Here is a 20,637-nt window from a genome sequence, read left to right on the forward strand (position 1 = left end):
CGTGATACCGTTTCTGCGGCGCGCGCACAGCTGCTTAAAGCTGTAGAGTCCAGATTACTTACTTACAGCTACTTCCGTGCAACTGATATAAACTGCGGTAAGCTGAACACAGCTTCAACCATCTGTTTGTTGAAAAATAGAAACGAACCGCGTTTCCTTGTTAGTAACTGTAACGGCGTTACGACGATAGGAATAGTAATTAGTTAGATTACTTGTTATTGGAAGTAAGTAATGCCGTAAGTATCATCACTGGCTGAGACTGAAGAAGTCACTTGGATGAGTGACGAAACATTTCTCCCAAACAAAACGCTACGTCCACATGAACAGAATCAACTTTTTGGCATTACCTGGATGATTGAGCATGCATGTTTTTGCACTTTTGTTTCTTCTTGACACCAGGTTTTCATTCACCTTTTAAACATAAAAAAAAAAAAACACCAAGAAGTAAAAAATAATAATTTCCTTCAAATTTGATGACTAGCATGACTATTCTTAATTTGTCATGAAATTCCTCTTTATTTCTTTGTCTTTCAGGCTCTCAGGGTGATTGTGTGTACGCTGCAACAGGATCAAGCTTAACTGTGCCACTTAGATATGAGTTGAAGGAATCAGATAACCTGAAATGGATCAAGGACACAAGTGTAATCTTTTATCGCAGACAGAAACAGGTGACCATAGGGAAAAATGATGATGTTGATTCAACTGGATCACTAAAGCTGACACAACTCACCAAAGACAAGTCAGGACGATACAAACCAGAGGTTCACAACACAGAGGGAATAAATGTGGGGGGAAACTTACCGAGTGTGCATTTGTGTGTATTAAGTAAGTAACAACATATTATACATACATTTTTCTGGTTATGTAAATATGCAAATATATTTCATAACAAGTGTGTTGATGGATCAGAAGCTGTTTAATTTTTACATTTTTGTCAACAGAAAATGTTTGATATTAATATAAAGTCACTGTTCAGTTTGGTTTTGCAAGTTTTATTTATTTATTTTTATTAATACATCATTAGCAGAAGTTCATATAATGTTATTTATTACATTTTGTTACCTCAGACCGTGTGCAGAAGCCCAGCGTGACGATGACGTGTACAGACTCTGACTCAGTCAGCTTTACTTGCAATGCTGGTCAGGTGAGGACAACTATGAGTTTGTTTCATTTACATTTCAGGTTTCAGGTCAGAATATTTTTCAAAGAGTTGAACCAATAATTGTAAGTTTGGAGACAAAGTTTTCGTTATTTCAGCCTCGCTGAGCTGCTGTGAGCAGCTGTTCTGTTTTATATGAGGAGGTTATAAAATAGTCCAAGTTTAGACATCTTGATCCAAAAATGAAATGACCAAAAATGTATGAAAAGATTATTATATTTCTAATTTTGGTGAGGTTGAACTTTTTATGTTAGACTTAAAATCTGAACCTTCCACTAAATCCACTAATTGTCTGTTTGTCTACAGAGTGAAAATAATTTTCAGATCAAATGGTTTATGGGTGATAAACCTGTGGCAGAAAAAGAGACTGGCAAGGAGCTGACAAGGCCAGCCGAAGACGTGCTAAATGCTCGTTTCTCTTGCAATGTTTCTAACCCCGTCAGCTCTGAGATCAGTCAGCCTGTTCAACAAGAATGCTATAAGCCCTGTGAGTAGTCAAGTCAGTGACACTGGGTTGTGCAAGTATGATGTGATATCATGTCACCTGTCACTCATCTCCAAATAAATACATTTCTGCTCCTGTTGTTTTATTCTGCAGCTGATCACAGTGGCATCTGGATCGCTGTGGGTATGTTTCACATCTTATATGAAATGTGGAGGAATTAAACTTCACACAATGAACTCATCATTTGTCTATTTCTAGTCCCACTTTAACATGTCAAACACGATTTGCTGTTATTCTTCACCATCAGGCATTTGTATTTGTTTGGTGGTAATCCTTGTTGTCGTCATTTGCTGTGTCCAGTCCAGACGGAAAAAGCGGATTAAAAAAATCCGTAAGATTTCTTTTCAAAAATGTCGTCTCCTTTTTTATTTTGTTGCTGGGTTGTTTTGGCTGGTGTTTGGTGGCAGGGCGTATACTTCACTGAAAGCTCAATAACTTTCCTTCCTTGAGTATTGAGACAATAAGTTCATTTTTCTTTAGGTTTAGCCATTGTAATGAATTTCACAGTGCAGTATTGACATTAAGACTGAACAAACCGGGCTGAGCATGTGATGCTGGATTAGGCTACAGATGACACACAAATTATTGTGTCAAAGAAGGAAATTAGGTTTTTAATGTTTTGAGCAGTTTATCTTTTACTACATGGTCAGAAATCATCACGTGTTGCAGAAATGACCTTTTTTGTGACTGGGCGGTCTGTGGTCTGGATTTGATTTCCTTTTTATTTTTTATTTATTTTTAATCTGAGTGACACCTCCAAGATGTGTTGAGCTTTTAGATTTCGTTGATTGCAAAGCAGATGAAGTTTGATTCTAGCTCATCTTTGTTTAGCTGACAACACCACATCAAAGCCAGGGTCTTAGTATGAGCAGGTTTTGCCAGAAATGATGAGAGATGATTGTGATGTGAAGACACAGGATGTCTTTTGTCCTGTTTCCCTCCTCTCACCCTAACCGGTGGCGGCTGATGGCTCCTCCTTCCTGAGCTGGTGGTTTCTTCTTTAAAGGGAGTTTTTCCTTCTCACTGTCACTAAAGCTCTTACTTATAGGGTACGCATATGATTGTTGGGGTTTTCTGTTTCTTTGGATTACTGTAGGGTCTTGACAATATAAAGTGTCTCGCATCAACTATTGTTATGATTTGGCGCAGTATTGACACAACTGAACTGAGCTGATTCTCCCTCTGACCTGTCGTCTATGCTTATTTTAACAGAGGAGGGGGAGCTTCGTTTGCAGATCACTCAGGAACAGCAGCAGCAGCTGTAGTGAGCTGGCCTGCAACACTCAAATAACTCATCTAAACGCCATCGTGACCAGCAGCATCCCAGAACCTCTGAGTGAGACAACAGGAAAAAATACAATCATTATCCAGCCTCAGTGCTGAGATGAAACGGTGTGTTTAGGACCCCTCGTTTGTGTACACTGACTGTATAAACTGGGTTAAATGTGCACACAATAATGGAGCAGGTCAATGAACCCATATAGACGATCAGTCTAAACAAGTGCTAATCAGTATTTGATCAACATTGATGGACTCATTTTTATTAAAGACTCATGTGTTACAGTATTTTTAAAAGATGTGGAAAAAACTAGATTATTCCTGGAATACTGTCGTCTACTTGTCTGTGTGGAAAAGCTTGTCCTTGTAAAAATGTGATGACACTTATATTTTGACTTTTTTAACATTTTTTCTACTTTTTGGTTTTTTAAAATGTTACCTTTAAACAGTTGTGATTTAGCATAGCATAGCATGGCCATCTCTGTAGTCCTCTTGCTTGTGAACTCTGGGATTTGTATTACAACCAAAGTATCTCAAAGCCATGGCATTCCTTTACTGTTTCTGTTTTAAACTGCTTGAAAGGGACTGACTTGTATTTTCAGACCTATGAATTCTCCCATAAACATCTGTTTGAAATGTTTTGTGTTCCTCTTCTGTTTGACAAAAAGTTCTGCTTCTATTTTTTTAATCAGTAATACTCTAATGTGAATAATAAGCTTGGCCTTCCTTATGAACGCATCAACAGTTCATGTCCTCGGATAGTTTTGCCATGTGTGGAAAAAGTGTATAATTATATATGGATATATTTTTGCAAAAGGCTGCGATTTGTCCTGCTGAAGTATTTCTTCAGCTTTCCAAGGATTTACCCATGAACTCCTGCAGCTAGATGGTACCAGAAGGTATATTTTGCTATCTGATCACATGGTTCTATAACATATTGACAATAAAGTATTAAATAAAGTATTTTACTCTTTTCTCTCGCCTCACAGTTCATTATTTCAAAACCACTACCAGGTGAAGAAAAGAGAAACAGTATTTTCCACTGAGAGAGCAGCAGCGCCCTCTGCAGTTTGTGTGTTGAAGTGAAAAAGCTTACAGGACTCCAAGTACTGACGAGGACCAACCCTGCTTAGCTTCCAGGATCAGGTGTGTTCAGGGTGGTATGGCCATAAATGAGAGGACAGTGCAGAAACTACCTTTTTATACGTGCTGTGATGACACACACATGCTTATATTCTTATGTTCTATATATAAGTGAAAGTCTCCAAAAGACAAAAATGTTTGACCTACAAATCGTCCTAACACACTGCGTGCTCTTTAACACTGCGGAAATAAACTAACGTGTTCTTATGGTGATGTTACTGCGGGAAAAGCAATTTTGCAGCTCAAATTTGAAGCTGCAGCTAATAAAGAAGGTTTGCATGTTTTTGTTGTAACATATGCAGTTTAGCACAATAATATATATATAGGCCTTTTATGTAGTGGCTCTCTCGCTTAGGGCCATACCACTATACCACCAGGAGCAGGACTACACCTTGACACCCCCCCTTCGTGTTCTGTATATATAACCCCCCCCCTCCTTTAAGTAACCTTTCAAATTCAACCAGTACCTCCAAAACTGAAAACATCACCTTTATTTGTTATGGAATCAATCAGTAGTCCCTGTACCTTACTCAAATGAAGCAAACTAGCCAGCCTGGTAACCCGTCTGCATCTTCCAGCTTAAGTTAAACTCACCCTTAAGCCTTTAGCTGTCAGCAATTATCTCCTGCCTAAAAATTCCCAGCATGCTTCACCGCCAGAGCCTCTGTTCAGACCCCGACCAAGTCACTACCTGATTCAGGTTCCCTCACTCTTTCATCAAGTTTTCTCATCATCTGCACTTTCTTCTGATCTCTTTTGCTGGCGTTCCTTTTTCATGTTTGTTGGCACATTCAATAATGCTGGCACTTCATTCAGTGCAATCCCTGACAACCTGATTGAGGTCACGAGCCGCTCGTCATCTTAAACCTGCCTACCAGTTAAAGTCTTCGACCTTTGTAGCAGACAGTCATCAGTGCTTCTTGGGGATGGGCCATCAGTCTCCTCTGAGGGCTTCTCCAAACTGCAGCCTCAGTTCCTGCTCAGGCATCTGCCATTACCAACTAGAGACGCTGTCAAACCTAAATGAGGATGAGGTGTCAGCTGGTGAATTCTAGTGTTAGCCACATTGAGCTGCTGTGGGCAACAAGTTTCTTTTTCTCATATATATATATATTTAAAAGGTTCAAATCATGCATTTTAACATGTCTATACAAACAGGATTTTTGATGTTTGTGTTCCCACACCACCATGCAAAGGTGTATTTGTTTTCTTTGCAGTGTCATGATGATTATCGTGATCTGAAAAAGTTCCAGTCAATCTAAAAGTAGTCAGCTTCTAAAGTAGTCGACATTATTGAGAAGATTGTGAAATATCAGCTGATTGTCAATGATTTATCAAATTAAAACACGATATAACATCTCCATGGAGATTTTGAAAATTCTCACAAAGATATTTGTACATGCAGAAAATGTGTTTACATGCTGTGTACTAACTCAAGCTATGCAATGTGGACACCTTTGCAAAGCAGCGTTGCTCATGAACACAGAATTAAATGTTAGTGTCTGACACTTTTTATCTGCATCGTGATTTCTTGGCAGCTACTTTGGAAATTTGTAAGAAGTCTGTAGATGGAACAAAGTTTAGGTACAGCCCTGAATTTAGTATAAATAACATAATGTCCTTCAAATGTTATAAATTGACATACAATCGTTCAGAGCCTTTCTAACATGGCTAATCTCATCTTTCTGTTTCAAAGGCTCTCAGGATGATTGTGTGTACGCTGCAACAGGCTCAAACTTCACTGTGTCACTTAAATATAAGTTAAAGGCATCAGAGAGCCTGAGATGGTTCAAGGACGCAAGGATAATCTTTCATCGCAGACAGAAAAAGGTGATCAGAGGGAAAAATGATGATGCTGATTCAACTGGATGAAGACAAGTCAGGACGATACAGACCAGAGATTCACAGCACAGAGGGAATAAATGTGGGGGGAAATTTACAAAGTGTGCGTTTGTGTGTATTAGGTAAGTAACAACACATTATACATACATTCATTTTGGTAATACAAATGTACTTTATAGCAAGTGTTCTGTCTGTTTCTATGTTAGTCACACATTTAACCCACAGAAAACTGCTGGCTCATTGATATACTAAAGTTACTGTCTAGCTTTCCCATACAGCATTATTATTATTTTTTTAATGTATTATCAAGTTTATTTCTTGACGGGCGACCGTGGATCAGGGGGGTTGGGAAGCGCATCTGTAACCGGAAGGTCGCCGGTTCGATCCCCGGGCTCTCTGTCCTGGCCGTTGTGTCCTTGGGCAAGACACTTTACCCTACCGCCTACTGGTGGTGGCCAGAGGGGCCGATGGTGCGATATGGCAGCCTCGCTTCTGTCAGTCAATAAGACAAATGTCAGTTTTACTTGCAGTGTAAAAAGTTAGCATAACTCACACTCCTAGTTGTTTAATGTTTGTGGGACCATGAGTTGACTTATTTCGTTTGATTTCTTGACAGCATATCATTATTATTAATAACGATGCAGGTTGGACATCTGGTGTTGGATTATGCTAAAAATTATATCTGGGCTTCGCAATATTTTATGCTGCTTGTTTAAATTGTGTCACTTACGGTGTGTCGATATAAGCAAATTGGTTAAACGTTTTGAATAATTCAGAAGAACTATATTTTTAATAAAACCACCAACAACCAATTTAAACAACATGAATTAAATGAAAGGTTTTTAAATGAGCAGGGTAGGGATTCTACAAAGCTCAAAGGTCCCATGTACTGAATCTCATCTGCCGCCACTATCTCTGCTCCTTGTAGGTTCACACCTGCCTCCTGCGCATTCATTTCTGATGTAGATAGACTCCACAAAGTAGTTCAGACAGATTTAAACCTGCTCTGCTGATGTAATGACTGTCTTAAGACAAGATTAAAAATAAAATACCATTATTAGTTACACAAATAGCAGTGGCATTAGCATAGATTAGCTGACATCAAATACACTTGGAGCTTTGAGATCAGTTGCTCCCGATGCATTCATCTCAGTGTGAATGTTAGATAGAAAGCACTTAGAAATAGAAAAAAGTGCTTTTTCTGTGCTGTTTAAAGCACTATATAAGAATGTGTCAGTTTACCATTGAGCTGTCTACAGTATATTGACTACAAAGGAGATCTAATTCTTTCTATTTATCCTTGTGTAGCTGACACAATCCTGTCTGAAAACATTAGGAGATGACCGGTGATTCTCCAGGTCTGATCTTTCATCTGTCCTTATTTTAACAGATTTGAGGGAGCTTTATTTGCAGTGGACTGATGAAGAACAGGAAAAGCCTCGTTATTATGAGCATCGCTACCAGCAGCAGCCAGCTGTCAACACCAACAAAGAGGCTGAAAACAGCAGCGTCCCACAACCTGGCACCTGGGCACACTGAGATCTGAAGAGACACAACAGAAAATAACATTATCATCACTGTCTGGCCTTAATGATGAAGTCATGTGATCTGTGCAGGATGCCTATAATATGTTATAATTAAAAAAAATTTAAACAGAGAGCCGGTTCTGCCGCATATATTAAAATAAACTGATATTTCATTCATTATTACCGTAATATTACTGTAAGGACCAGAATTTGTACCATGTACATGTGTATGGAATGGTGCCACCTTGTGGACACCTGCAAATACTGACAGAGTCACTGTTCATGTTTCTGAATATCAGCGATAACCAACTAATTAGTAGGGGTGCAACGATACACAAAATTCACGGTTCGGTTCGGTTCGATACTTTGGTGTCACGGTTCGATATTTTTTCGATACAAAAAAAATGTTCATGCCTTTTTAATTTGTCATTTATTAAAATTATAAATATATATTTTAACTCAAAAGTACAGTTTTTAAATTTAACCCTAACCCTTGTGCGTGTTTTTTATTTTGACAGCGAATGCGCACCTGCGGACCACTTATGTGCAGCCCTGGTTATTTAGCTCGTCATATTGCAGCCACAGAAATTCTTTTGTCCATGAAACCATAAAGCTGCACTTTCTTTTTGCCTTATAGTCTGATTTGTCATAACTTCTCCGTTTTGTGGTAAGCTTTTCTTTGGCTGTCACTTCTTCACCCTGACCTGTCTTATTTGGCTCAGCAGAACTGAAATATATATATATCATGCTGCTTTTACACACGCACTCACATAACGCTCAGCCATTCTCTGCGTGATCAACCTCTCACATGTTTAAGCTTGCTGCGTGAGATTTCACTTGTCATGTTTGCATAGTAAGCTAATGATTAATAAGACGATGTCAGAGGAATTGGTGCACAAATTATCATCACTCACAGATCAGTGCTGTCGCTCTCTATACACAGTTTGCGCGATTGCAAAGTGAAAGCAAAAAAACAAGCGCAAATTCAAACGCGATTGCAATATGTCACATATTGACAGCGGCTCACCGATGCCAATGACATAATTACCCAGCTACATTTCTGAAAGAATGCAAAAGCATTGACATATATTTTTCCTTCCTACTGTGACCAAGTGGTCGGCGGGGTTATGAACAAAATAAATTGACAAAGCCACCCAGGGGAATTGCACCCCCAGGAAATATATTTAAGAAAATAGATAAAAGGAATAAAAGAAGACCGCACAGATTCAAGGATGCACACTGAGGCAGGTTGGCTTCCAATATTAAAACAGTTTTATTTATAGAAATGAATAATATTTTATAAATAAAATATTAAAGGTCAAGATGTAGCATCATTATTGACAGTGTCCTACAGTAAAAATAAAACCATCGTGGAACTTGGACTTACCAGCAGCCGTGGAACCAAAAGGAAATCACACAAAAAGAATCACTGCAGACCACCCAGTGCTGTACAAAAGAAAGTGTGAAAACAACTCACCACCTGAGGTCCCAGGGCCACTGGCTCGTCCTCCTTCACTGAAATAAAACACAGAAAAATATGTTAAAAGAATAAGAGGACACTGAGCGTCAGGCTCGCTACAAATCATAAAAAAGACTAAAACACACTCTAATAAAAGAAATCACACACACACACACACACACACAGGAAAGGCTTATTCCCCACGGGTCAAACTACCACTCGGGCTGGTAATAATTATTCTCAGGCGTAGGCCGGTCTGGCTCCCCACCGGCTGAGACCAGCCACCCAGGCGATTTAGAGTCCCAGCACGACACTCGGGCAGAGAGTCACTTCAGCCCAATCACAGAAGCGTGGGTACGAGCAACAGTCCAGGGTAAAATAGAACACCAGGCGAACCCAAAACAAGGTAAGCCTACTTAACAAAAACAAGATAAGACAAGACAAGACAGCAGACTCCACCAAGGAGGAGTTCACAACAGCGGCTGAGAAGGCAGTTCACTCTTCCAATTTAGGTTGGGCGATTTGCCATGGAGAGGTGAGTACAGCAGTGAAACCCTGAAACAACAGATAGATGTAACCTTAAACTCTTATAGCTATGAATGCTAATAAAAGTAGTTCTAACGGCTTACCCCAGGACCGGAGGCACTATATTCTCATTGGTGGGGGGGTAACACGAACACCTCTCTCCGCAGTGGCAGAATTAAACAGACTGCTGCGCTACAACAGGCCGAAAAAATATATTAACACAAATTCCAGTATTCGGAGGGAATCGGAGGTTAAGCGAGAGCATACCTGTAGCTGTCATATAATCGGCTCTTGCTGATCAGTACGCCAGCGTTTACTGCTGTTTTGCACTAAATGCACGGGAGGAAATAATCCAACAAAACATCGGCTTAGCTTTATACGGGCTAGCGCCACCCTGCAATCAATGTGCAGGTGGGTTCCCAATTAACCGAGTTGTGCGGCGAAAAGAACGAGCGCAGGAGAGAGAGAGAGAGAGAGAGAGAGAGAGAGAGAAGAAAAAAAAAAACGGAAGGCGAGTAGCCCATCTGGCTACACTACAATAGCCCGACGGGCAGGGCAGAGATAGATTTTGGTAGCCCGACTGAAAAAAATCGCTAGCCCCGGGACGTCGGGCTAGCGATATTGCGAGCCCTGTATCTGATTGAGGAATCACTCATCTTTGGAAAAGAGAGTTTATTACAGAGAAATGTCTCTTTCCGAAATAAAAGCTATACTAACCGCTTCTTCTGGGCTATATTCTCAGCAGCATAAGGAGAATCATGTGCTAACAGCTGTCTAAATGACTCGGCTAAAGTTAGTAGCATGCTTGTTGTTTTTGTCTTTGCACTAGGATGATGTCGGCGTAAATGTGCAGTCATATTTGTTGTGTTCCCACTAGTGCTTTCAGGTTAATCTCGTTGAAATGACCTTAACGCCACAACACGCAAATCTCCGTTAACGAGCTAGACGGCCAACACGTTAACGAGCTAACTGCGCTAACACACTAGTTCCCACCCATGTAATTGAGCATTGCATGGCACATCCAACATACTGTTTTACTTTAGTCCATGACTCGCTTACCTTCAGGGTCATACGTCACATGAAAACCAAAATAATTCCAAACGCCAGATCTGAATGAGGGTGGGGGAGGTCCATGTTGCAAGGAGAGATTAACTTCTGTCTTGCTAGCTTGCCCTGCGCTCTTCCTTCTGACGATGCTGTCTGTGTTGAGCGCTCAGTGAATCTGCGTTCGACTACTCCGCCTAGGCTGCACTGTCGAGCGCAGATCCACTGAGCGCTCAACACAGACAGCATAGTCAGAAGGAAAGTTGATAAAATAAATTACAAATGTTGTATTGTTCGATACATATGCGTACCGAACCGAAAGCACTGTATCGAACGGTTCAATATCGATACGAATATCGTTGCACCCCTACTAATTAGGCCTACCATAAATAAAAACAGGGAAGAGGATGAAACAAAAAAACAATTTACAATTTAAACAAAATTGAAGGAATGAATCAGAATTTGCCCACGGCTGAGACAGTTGGTCAGACCTAGAATCTTTGTGTGGTGTGTCACAAGTGGCAGAAAAAAAGAGGAACGATGCTGATGAGAACTTGTACTTTAAAAAAACAAACAAACAAACAAACAAACAATCAAACACAGAAGAGAACTTGGACAAAAAGCAACTAAAAAACTTTTTTATTTTTATTTTTTTAATTAATCAATTAAAACCTTCACATTTAGACAGAGACGTTGTTACTCTGCTTCCTCTTATTTTATAAGCAGAATTGGTTTCATTCATTCACTCATTCAATCATATGACTTTTATTCACTTACTTCCACTTTTGTTCATTTTAACCAGCATGTTTTGTGTTTTTGTCTTTAGACGGCATGTGTGAGATGATCTGCTGCCAGGTTAATAAACTGCTATCAGTGCAAAACGAGGAATCCGCGGTGAAATATGTAATCAATAGTTGCCAGAGTGACACTGCTTCTTTCATAAGAAATATCCTAACTTTTATACAGCTGTCTAAATGGCCAGATGTTTTTTTTTTTTTAATTTATACTTCAGTATGTTTATGAAGGCATTTTGAAAACATGCCACCACGATGATCCCAAACAGATCCTGGAAATGACAGTTCAGGGGGCGGATCGGGTCCGCAGGCGCTTCCGCTTTGATAATCAAAGTTCCCAGGATCACACCGCCTCCACCCGAGTCAGAAGAAATCTTTTTTTCATCTTTTTAATTCATGATTTTTTTCTTTTTTTTTAATGGATCACATGGACTTTATTAATCATCATCTGCTGTCTGATAGCCTCACTGCAACTTAAGCCTCGTCCACATCCACACTGCTTTGGGTGGGTCTAAACTTTGTGATCACAGAATCATTGTTTTTAATACGCGAGTGTAAGAAATCGATGCAAATCTATCAACGTCATGTGTGCTGTGAACCCCGAAGACGAACGCGGTCAGTATCCATGATTGCTGTGATAAAGAGGAGCTGAAGAGAGAGTGGGTGAGCTGGGCTGACTTATAACAGCGGAAAGGGAGAGAGCGAGAGAGCTGCGCAGTAAATTCCTTCCTTTAAATAAAAGACATTTTCAGCTCTAACCACAGTCTGGTCTATTGTTCAATTAGTTTTTTCGTTTTTGTTTTTTTTTTTTGTTTTTTTTTACTTTCACTTTCTATTTACTGTGTTCGGTGACGTCATCCTCACTCTCTATAGCCAGAAATTGAGGCAATATTCCTGTTGGAATATAATATGTTGATAACCAAAAGGGAAACTTAAGAACATGCTAGACAGTCTGGATTGCATCAATTGGCTCGACAATTTCCCGAAAACACATCTGCTTTGTTTGCAGCTGTTTTTGTTTGTTTGATACATTTTGTTCATTTTTGCTCACTTTTGTATTTTTTCACGTCGTTAGAAGGCCTTTGGATATTCATGTACCCCTCATTTGGACTGAGTAACTGTTTGGACCTGAATGTGATGAGAAGAGTGAAGAAGATGTCTTCTTCTTCCATTATCACCGCTGTGTTTCTGCTCTGCTGCTTAGCCAACGGCTCCACGGGTACATATACAATTTAATGAATCATTATTAATTCCTCAGGCTTTATTAAAGGAAAAGTTCATTTTAACTTGTCAACTAAATTGTTCTTTAAGATGCCACTTATGATTGGCCAGATGTTCTATGTGATTTAGTGATCGTGCAGTTTTATTTCTTTTTCAATTTCTTTTTTTTCGTTATGAGGCTCTCAGTGGAAATGTGCTTTACCATCAAAAAACCTAGAATGTAGCAATAATTGCTGAACTAAAGTATCTCTGCTGTCACTGAAACTTTGCAAAATCCTCTTGGAGGATTGCCTTTTCACATCTCTGATGCAGCGTGATGGCTTTGCCCTTGCTGTTCTTAGGCTCACCACATCCAGCCATGGTTTCTGATTGGCCCGGACAGTGACAGTCCTGGTCTCTGTGACATCACTGATGCACTTTGAAATGTAGGCAATGACAGTTTGTCTGTGAAGGTTCTCAGTCATCTGGGTAATCGCAGTCTAAGGAGCTGGGAAAGAAAATTTTCTTCAAGTTTCTTGAAGACGTTTCACCTCTCATATGAGAAGCTTCTTCAGTTCTAAGACCAATTGGTGGAGAGTCCCAGATTTAAGCCCTTTGGGGGAGACCCTCAAGAGGGTCATGGACCCCCTATTGATCCCCTACCTAATCACATGATCCAAGGTGTTAAAACAGGTGTAGGTGACAGCCAAGGTTTCGGGTGAGCTCATTGTGAAACCTGGCCCCACCCTATCATGTGATTTCCTGAGGTTAGATGGCCCGGGTTGTGAATGGGTGTTAAGGCGCCTGGGAAGGGATCTCAAAACTGGATTATAGATGGCAGACAGTTGGTGTTGTAAACCACCGCCTCTGTTTAAAGATGGTCGCTCACAGTGGACATAGATGGCTTCTTTCACTCCTTTCAAACCATCTGTCCTCTCTGTCCAAAATGTGAACATTGGCATGCTCAAAATAGTGACCTTTGACCTTTAGATGCAGATGGACTGCAGAGTCTTGTCCCGTGGAGGTGGCTCTTCTATGTTGATCCAGCTTGTTGTCCAGGGAGAGCACGTTGGACAGTGCGATGGGGGAAATAGCGGGTTTGTGTGAATTAGCTGCTAGCCTACTCTGGATGCCTCCACACTTACCCGTCTTCTTCCTCTTGCACCGCCTGACACGTTCCATCTGTGTGCGAGATCTAGTAGCAGGGCTCGCTGAATGTAGGTGCCTCCGAAGCAGTCCGCAGTCCCTCAGTGTAATTTATAGCTCTTCCGTGATTGATAAAGTCAGTTTGCTTTTCTTGATTTTGAGAAGGAGCTCATGACTGTGTGGGCCTTGTTTCACAAGAAAAAGAGCAAAACAAAGACACTGTTTTGTTGGGACAGAAAGCAGCCGCCCTGTGTGTCCATGTCGGGATAAGATGGTGAAAGATGAACCCTTAGGCCCCCTCCTCGATTCAGAGATGGTCTTTCCCTTTTCACGTAAATGGCCTCCTTGACGCCGTGCTCAAACCAGCATTCCTCCCTGTCCAGGATGTGAACATCCTCATCCTTTAAAGAGTGTCCACTGGCCTGTAGGTGTAAATAGACTGCAGAGTCCTGGCCTAACGAGGTGGCTCTTCTGTGTTGTGCCATCCTCTTTGCCAGAGGTTGTTTGGTTTCTCCGATGTATAAATCCTGGCAATCCTCCTGGCACTTAACAGCGTACACTATCTTACTCTGTTTGTGTCGGGGGACCTGATCCTTGGGTGGACCAATTTTTGGCGCAGCGTGTTTTGGGATTTGAAACCCACAAAGATTCAGTGTTTAGAAAAAATGCGTCTCAACTGTTCCGACACTCCTGACACATACAGGATCACTACGAGTCTTCGCTTAGGCAGCGGTCGTCCTTCTCTCCTGGATTGCCTGGAGCTTTCTGGTTGGGGAAACCTACAGTCAGCTGAGACCAGTGTTGGGCAAGTTACTTTGAAAAAGTAATTAATTATAGTTACTTTTTTGAAGTAGTAACTAGTAACTGAGCTACATGATTCTAAAACTAATTAATTACTAGAAAAGTAACTATTGCATTACTTTAAAAAAAAGTTTAACCCTCTGGGGTCCAGGGTATAATTGGCCATTTTTAGCTTCTTTTGATGTTTCCTCTACATTTCACCTTTAAAAAACTGTTTATTTGCCTTGTTTGATATCATTCTTTTCAGCACAGCCTCACATGTCTGAATTTACAGTTATGTTTTCATTTTGACATATTGTATTAACACAGTTGATCTAAAATCAGACAAAAAGCAAACATGTTTATTGAATCATATTTCATAACTTTAAATGCAAATAAAAATTGTCAATTTTAAAATCACGTGCACAAGTTTTGCAAACATCAAAGTTAATTGCATCCATTTACCTTTTACCCTTTTTAAAATAACCATTTCAAATTATTTACATAACAATCAGGTGTTCTCCATTCAGTAAGATGCCACGGCGTTGTAACGATAGAAATAGTAATTAGTTAGATTACTCGTTACTGAAAAAAGTAAAGCCAATACTTGTAACGCCGTTATGCCCATAACTGGACATATATACATATTTATATATGTACATATATATATGCTCTTCCCTCTTGTTCTAATTTTTTCATCAGATTTTTTACCTTCTTTTCTGTTTCAAAGGCTCTCAGGATGATTGTGATGTGTACGCTGCAACAGGATCAAGCTTTACTGTGCCACTTAGATATGAGTTGAAGGAATCAGATAACCTGAAATGGTTCAAGGACACAAGTGTAATCTTTCTTAGAAGACAGAAACAGGTGATCATAGGGAAAAATGATGATGTTGATTCAACTGGATCACTAAAGCTGACACAACTCACCAAAGACAAGTCAGGACAATACAGACCAGAGGTTCACAGTGCAGAGGGAACAAATGTGGGGGGAAATTTACCGAGTGTGCATTTGTGTGTATTAGGTAAGTAAAACACATTATATGTGTATTTATTGTGTTTGTACTACTTATATCACAACAAGCAAGTGTGCTAAGCTGTTTTAGTCATACTTTGTCATTAAGAGTGTTTGGTTTTATTATGACGTCACTTTTCAGTCTTATCAATCAACAGTGTTGGTTATTGTAGAAAAGCATTATCAGCAGTAGTTTATATAATGTTGACATAAAGAAATTTTCTGTACTCAGACCCTGTGCAGAAGCCCAAAGTAACAGTGATGTGTGCAGGTGATAAGACAAATGTCTCTTTTACTTGAAATGTTATTAAGGTGAGTACAATATTTATTGTTTCAGGTACAATTAAGTTAGAGTACTCTACCAATAACTGACTCATAACTAAGCTGTTGAAGAATCTGTAGTTTGCAGTGTGCATTTACTCAGAGATGTTGTTTCAGTGAGGCTTGGGTCTCTATGTATGTATCATTTAATTATATAGGCTGGGAAATTACCAAAAATGTATGAAAAGATTATTAGATTTCTCATTTTGGTGAGGTTGAACTTTTTATGCTAGACTTAAACTCTGAACCTTCCACTAAATCCACTAATTGTCTGTTTGTCTACAGAGTGAAAATAATTTTCAGATCAAATGGTTTATGGATGATAAACCTGTGGCAGAAAAAGAGACTGGCAAGGAGCTGACAAGGCCAGCCGAAGACGTGCTAAATGCTAGTTTCTCTTGCAATGTTTCTAACCCCGTCAGCTCTGAGATCAGTCAGCCTGTTCAACAAGAATGCTATAAGCCCTGTGAGTAGTCAAGTCAGTGACACTGGGTTGTGCAAGTATGATGTGCTATCACGTCACCTGCCACTCATCTCCAAATAAATAAATTTCTGCTCCTGTTGTTTTATTCTGAAGCTGATCACAGTGGCATCTGGATCGCTGTGGGTATGTTTCACATCTTATATGAAATGTGGAGGAATTAAACTTCACACAATGAACTCATCATTTGTCTATTTCTAGTCCCACTTAAACATGTCAAACACGATTTGCTGTTATTCTTCACCATCAGGCATTTGTATTTGTTTGGTGGTAATCCTTGTTGTCGTCATTTGCTGTGTCCAGTCCAGACGGAAAAAGCGGATTAAAAAAATCCGTAAGATTTCTTTTCAAAAATGTCATCTCCTTTTTATTTTGTTGCTGGGTTGTTTTGGCTGGTGTTTGGTGGCAGGGCGTATACTTCACTGAAAGCTCAATAACTTTCCTTCCTTGAGTATTGAGACAATAAGTTCATTTTTCTTTAGGTTTAGCCATTGTAATGAATTTCACAGTGCAGTATTGACATTAGGATTAAACAAACCAGTCTGAGCATGTGATGCTGGATTAGGCTACAGATGACACACAAATTATTGTGTCAAAGAAGGAAATTAGGTTTTTAATGTTTTGAGCAGTTTATCTTTTACTACATGGTCAGAAATCATCACGTGTTGCTGAAATGACCTTTTTTGTGACTGGGCGGTCTGTGGTCTGGATTTGATTTCCTTTTTATTTTTTATTTATTTTTAATCTGAGTGACACCTCCAAGATGTGTTGAGCTTTTAGATTTCGTTGATTGCAAAGCAGATGAAGTTTGATTCTAGCTCATCTTTGTTTAGCTGACAACACCACATCAAAGCCAGGGTCTTAGTATGAGCAGGTTTTGCGAGAAATGATGAGAGATGATTGTGATGTGAAGACACAGGATGTCTTTTGTCCTGTTTTCCTCCTCTCACCCTAACCGGTGGCGGCTGATGGCTCCTCCTTCCTGAGCTGGTGGTTTCTTCCTTAAAGGGAGTTTTTCCTTCTCACTGTCACTAAAGCTCTTACTCATAGGGGGTCATATGATTGTTGGGGTTTTCTGTTTCTTTGGATTGCTGTAGGGTCTTGACAATATAAAGTGTCTCGCATCAACTATTGTTATGATTTGGCGCAGTATTGACACAACTGAACTGAGCTGATTCTCCCTCTGACCTGTCGTCTATGCTTATTTTAACAGAGGAGGGGGAGCTTCGTTTACAGATCACTCAGGAACAGCAGCAGCAGCTGTAGTGAGCTGGCCTGCAACACTCAAATAACTCATCTAAACACCATCGTGACCAGCAGCATCCCAGAACCTCTGAGTGAGACAACAGGAAAAAATACAATCATTATCCAGCCTCAGTGCTGAGATGAAACGGTGTGTTTAGGACCCCTCGTTTGTGTACACTGACTGTATAAACTGGGTTAAATGTGCACACAATAATGGAGCAGGTCAATGAACCCATATAGACGATCAGTCTAAACAAGTGCTAATCAGTATTTGATCAACATTGATGGACTCATTTTTATTAAAGACTCATGTGTTACAGTATTTTTAAAAGATGTGGAAAAACTAGATTATTCCTGGAATACTGTCGTCTACTTGTCTGTGTGGAAAAGCTTGTCCTTGTAAAAATGTGATGACACTTATATTTTGACTTTTTTAACATTTTTTCTACTTTTTGGTTTTTTAAAATGTTACCTTTAAACAGTTGTGATTTAGCATAGCATAGCATGGCCATCTCTGTAGTCCTCTTGCTTGTGAACTCTGGGATTTGTATTACAACCAAAGTATCTCAAAGCCATGGCATTCCTTTACTGTTTCTGTTTTAAACTGCTTGAAAGGGACTGACTTGTATTTTCAGACCTATGAATTCTCCCATAAACATCTGTTTGAAATGTTTTGTGTTCCTCTTCTGTTTGACAAAAAGTTCTGCTTCTATTTTTTAATCAGTAATACTCTAATGTGAATAATAAGCTTGGCCTTCCTTATGAACGCATCAACAGTTCATGTCCTCGGATAGTTTTCTGCATTTTGTAGAGTGTATTGCTCCGACGTGTGAATAAAGGTGTATTATTATAAATGGATATATTTTTGCGATTTGTCCTGCTGAAGTATTTCTTCAGCTTTCCAAGGATTTACCCATGAACTCCTGCAGCTAGATGGACATAAAGGTATATTTTGCTGTCTGATCACATGGTTGTATAACATATTGACACTGGTCTCACTTCTGCCCTTGGATTCTGTTATTCGTGCCTTCTGTTGATCTTTACTGATAAAATAAACTATTTTACTCTTTTTCTCTCGCCTCACAGTTCATTATTTCAAAACCACTACCAGGTGAAGAAAAGAGAAACAGTATTTTCCACTGAGAGAGCAGCAGCGCCCTCTGAAGTTTGTGTGTTGAAGTGAAAAAGCTTACAGGACTCCAAGTAATGACGAGGACCAACCCTGCTTAGCTTCCGGGATCAGGCGTGTTCAGGGTGGTATGGCCATAAATGAGAGGACAGTGCAGAAACTACCTTTTTATACGTGCTGTGATGACACACACATGCTTATATTCTTATGTTCTATATATAGTGAAAGTCTCCAAAAGACAAAAATGTTGGACCTACAAATCGTCCTAACACACTGTGTGCTCTCTGTCAATTTAACACTGCTGAAATAAACTAAATTGTTCTTATGGTGATGTTAATGCGGGAAAAGCAACTTTGCAGCTCAAATTTGAAGCTGCAGCTAATAAAGAAGGTTTGCATGTTTTCGTTGTAACATATGCAGTTTAGCACAATAATATATTTAATGCAATCATCAGCAATTCTTCATATAATATAATATTAATGTATAAACATTATATAGAGATAATCCGATCTCAGATTATGTGCAGAACTCTGTAGTGATGAAGAATTGCACAGGAAAGTCAGAAGCCACATTTAGCCCTTTGCACACATACTGGTTGATGGTGTACTTGTACATAAACCACAACACTGGGCACTGATGTGTCCATACCCTGCCACCCACTGGTCGTTTAATGTTACTGTAGATGTATGACGTGTGTCATTGTAATTATTGTTATTTAACCCTGTCATGCATGAATTATAACCTCAATTAGGATATTTTTTCTTAAATCCCTGTAGAACTGCAATCACATAAGTTAGCGCAATAATTTTTTTTGCATATCAAACCGGAGGACTTGTACTTACATCTTATGCCATCAGTTTGTCCTAGGTCATGGTTTCCTTCCACACATATCTTTGCAAAAATTGCATAAAAAGCACTTACATCTTTTTATAGTTGCAGTTCAAGCAATATTTAAAAAAGACCTGTCAGCAGCTTTGGGCTGTAATTAAAAAACAACAACAGAGAACATTTGAACATTTTCTGCATAGACGTCCAAACAGGAGTACTTACACATTTCAGTGACAACATGATGCAGAGTTTGAGCTCTGACTCAGGTTCAGCTTATCTCAATAACCCATTAATCTTGCTTCATTGGACACCCCGAATCTCCTGAAATTAATAATACATACCTTATTTGCCACACGACACTCACAGAAGTGTTTCTCACTTATTTGAAATAAAATACACATTTAATTTTACAAAATAATGACGGGATATTAATTTTCTTATGCAATTTAATTTAATTTACTTTCTTCTGACAGTGAAAGAAAAAACGAAAAGGACCCTGTAGCGGCAACAACAAAAATCAGTTTGTATTATCAGATTTTAAGAAGAAGTCATTTTGGAAAAACATACATTTATATTTTATGTCTAAATTATTAATAATCACCCAAATTAGGACAGTTCTTGCTTACCTTTTCAACATCTCCAACTATATAATCACAGATTTTATTTATATATGTTATTTGCTGAAGCAAGTCTTTGTTCTAAGTGTCACATTTGCTTTGTTCTTTATCTATGAGAGCAGACGAGGCCTCTCCTCTTCAAAACCATACCTGCACACTCACAGTATATTTGTTTTCTTTGCAATGTCATGATGATTATCGTGATCTGAAAAAGTTCCAGTCAATCTAAAAGTAGTCAGCTTCTAAAGTAGTCGACATTATTGAGAAGATTGTGAAATATCAGCTGATTGTCAATGATTTATCAAATTAAAACACGATATAACATCTCCATGGAGATTTTGAAAATTCTCACAAAGATATTTGTACATGCAGAAAATGTGTTTACATGCTGTGTACTAACTCAAGCTATGCTATGTGGACACCTTTGCAAAGCAGCGTTGCTCATGAACACAGAAATTAAATGTTAGTGTCTGACACTTTTTATCTGCATTGTGATTTCTTGGCAGCTACTTTGGAAATTTGTAAGAAGTCTGTAGATGGAACAAAGTTTAGGTACAGCCCTGAATTTAGTATAAATAACATAATGTCCTTCAAATTTTAT

The 20,637-nt window shown here is 39.2% G+C and overlaps 1 long non-coding RNA gene and 1 pseudogene across 1 annotated transcript; one reads left to right on the forward strand and one right to left on the reverse strand.

The window, feature by feature from the left end:
- Positions 1–8,751: 8,751 nt before the first annotated feature.
- On the reverse strand, positions 8,752–9,918 carry LOC120736763. The gene is made up of 3 exons (XR_005696603.1): positions 9,705–9,918; positions 9,542–9,629; positions 8,752–9,467 (listed from the first exon to the last, which is right to left on the reverse strand). It is a non-coding gene; the product is annotated as an uncharacterized LOC120736763 (long non-coding RNA).
- A 1,614-nt stretch (positions 9,919–11,532) lies between these two features.
- On the forward strand, positions 11,533–18,133 carry LOC120736762 (annotated as a pseudogene).
- Positions 18,134–20,637: the final 2,504 nt, after the last annotated feature.

Source organism: Simochromis diagramma, unplaced genomic scaffold, assembly GCF_900408965.1.
Source record: "Simochromis diagramma unplaced genomic scaffold, fSimDia1.1 OVJJ01000391.1, whole genome shotgun sequence".
Classification (NCBI taxonomy): Eukaryota; Metazoa; Chordata; class Actinopteri; order Cichliformes; family Cichlidae; genus Simochromis; species Simochromis diagramma.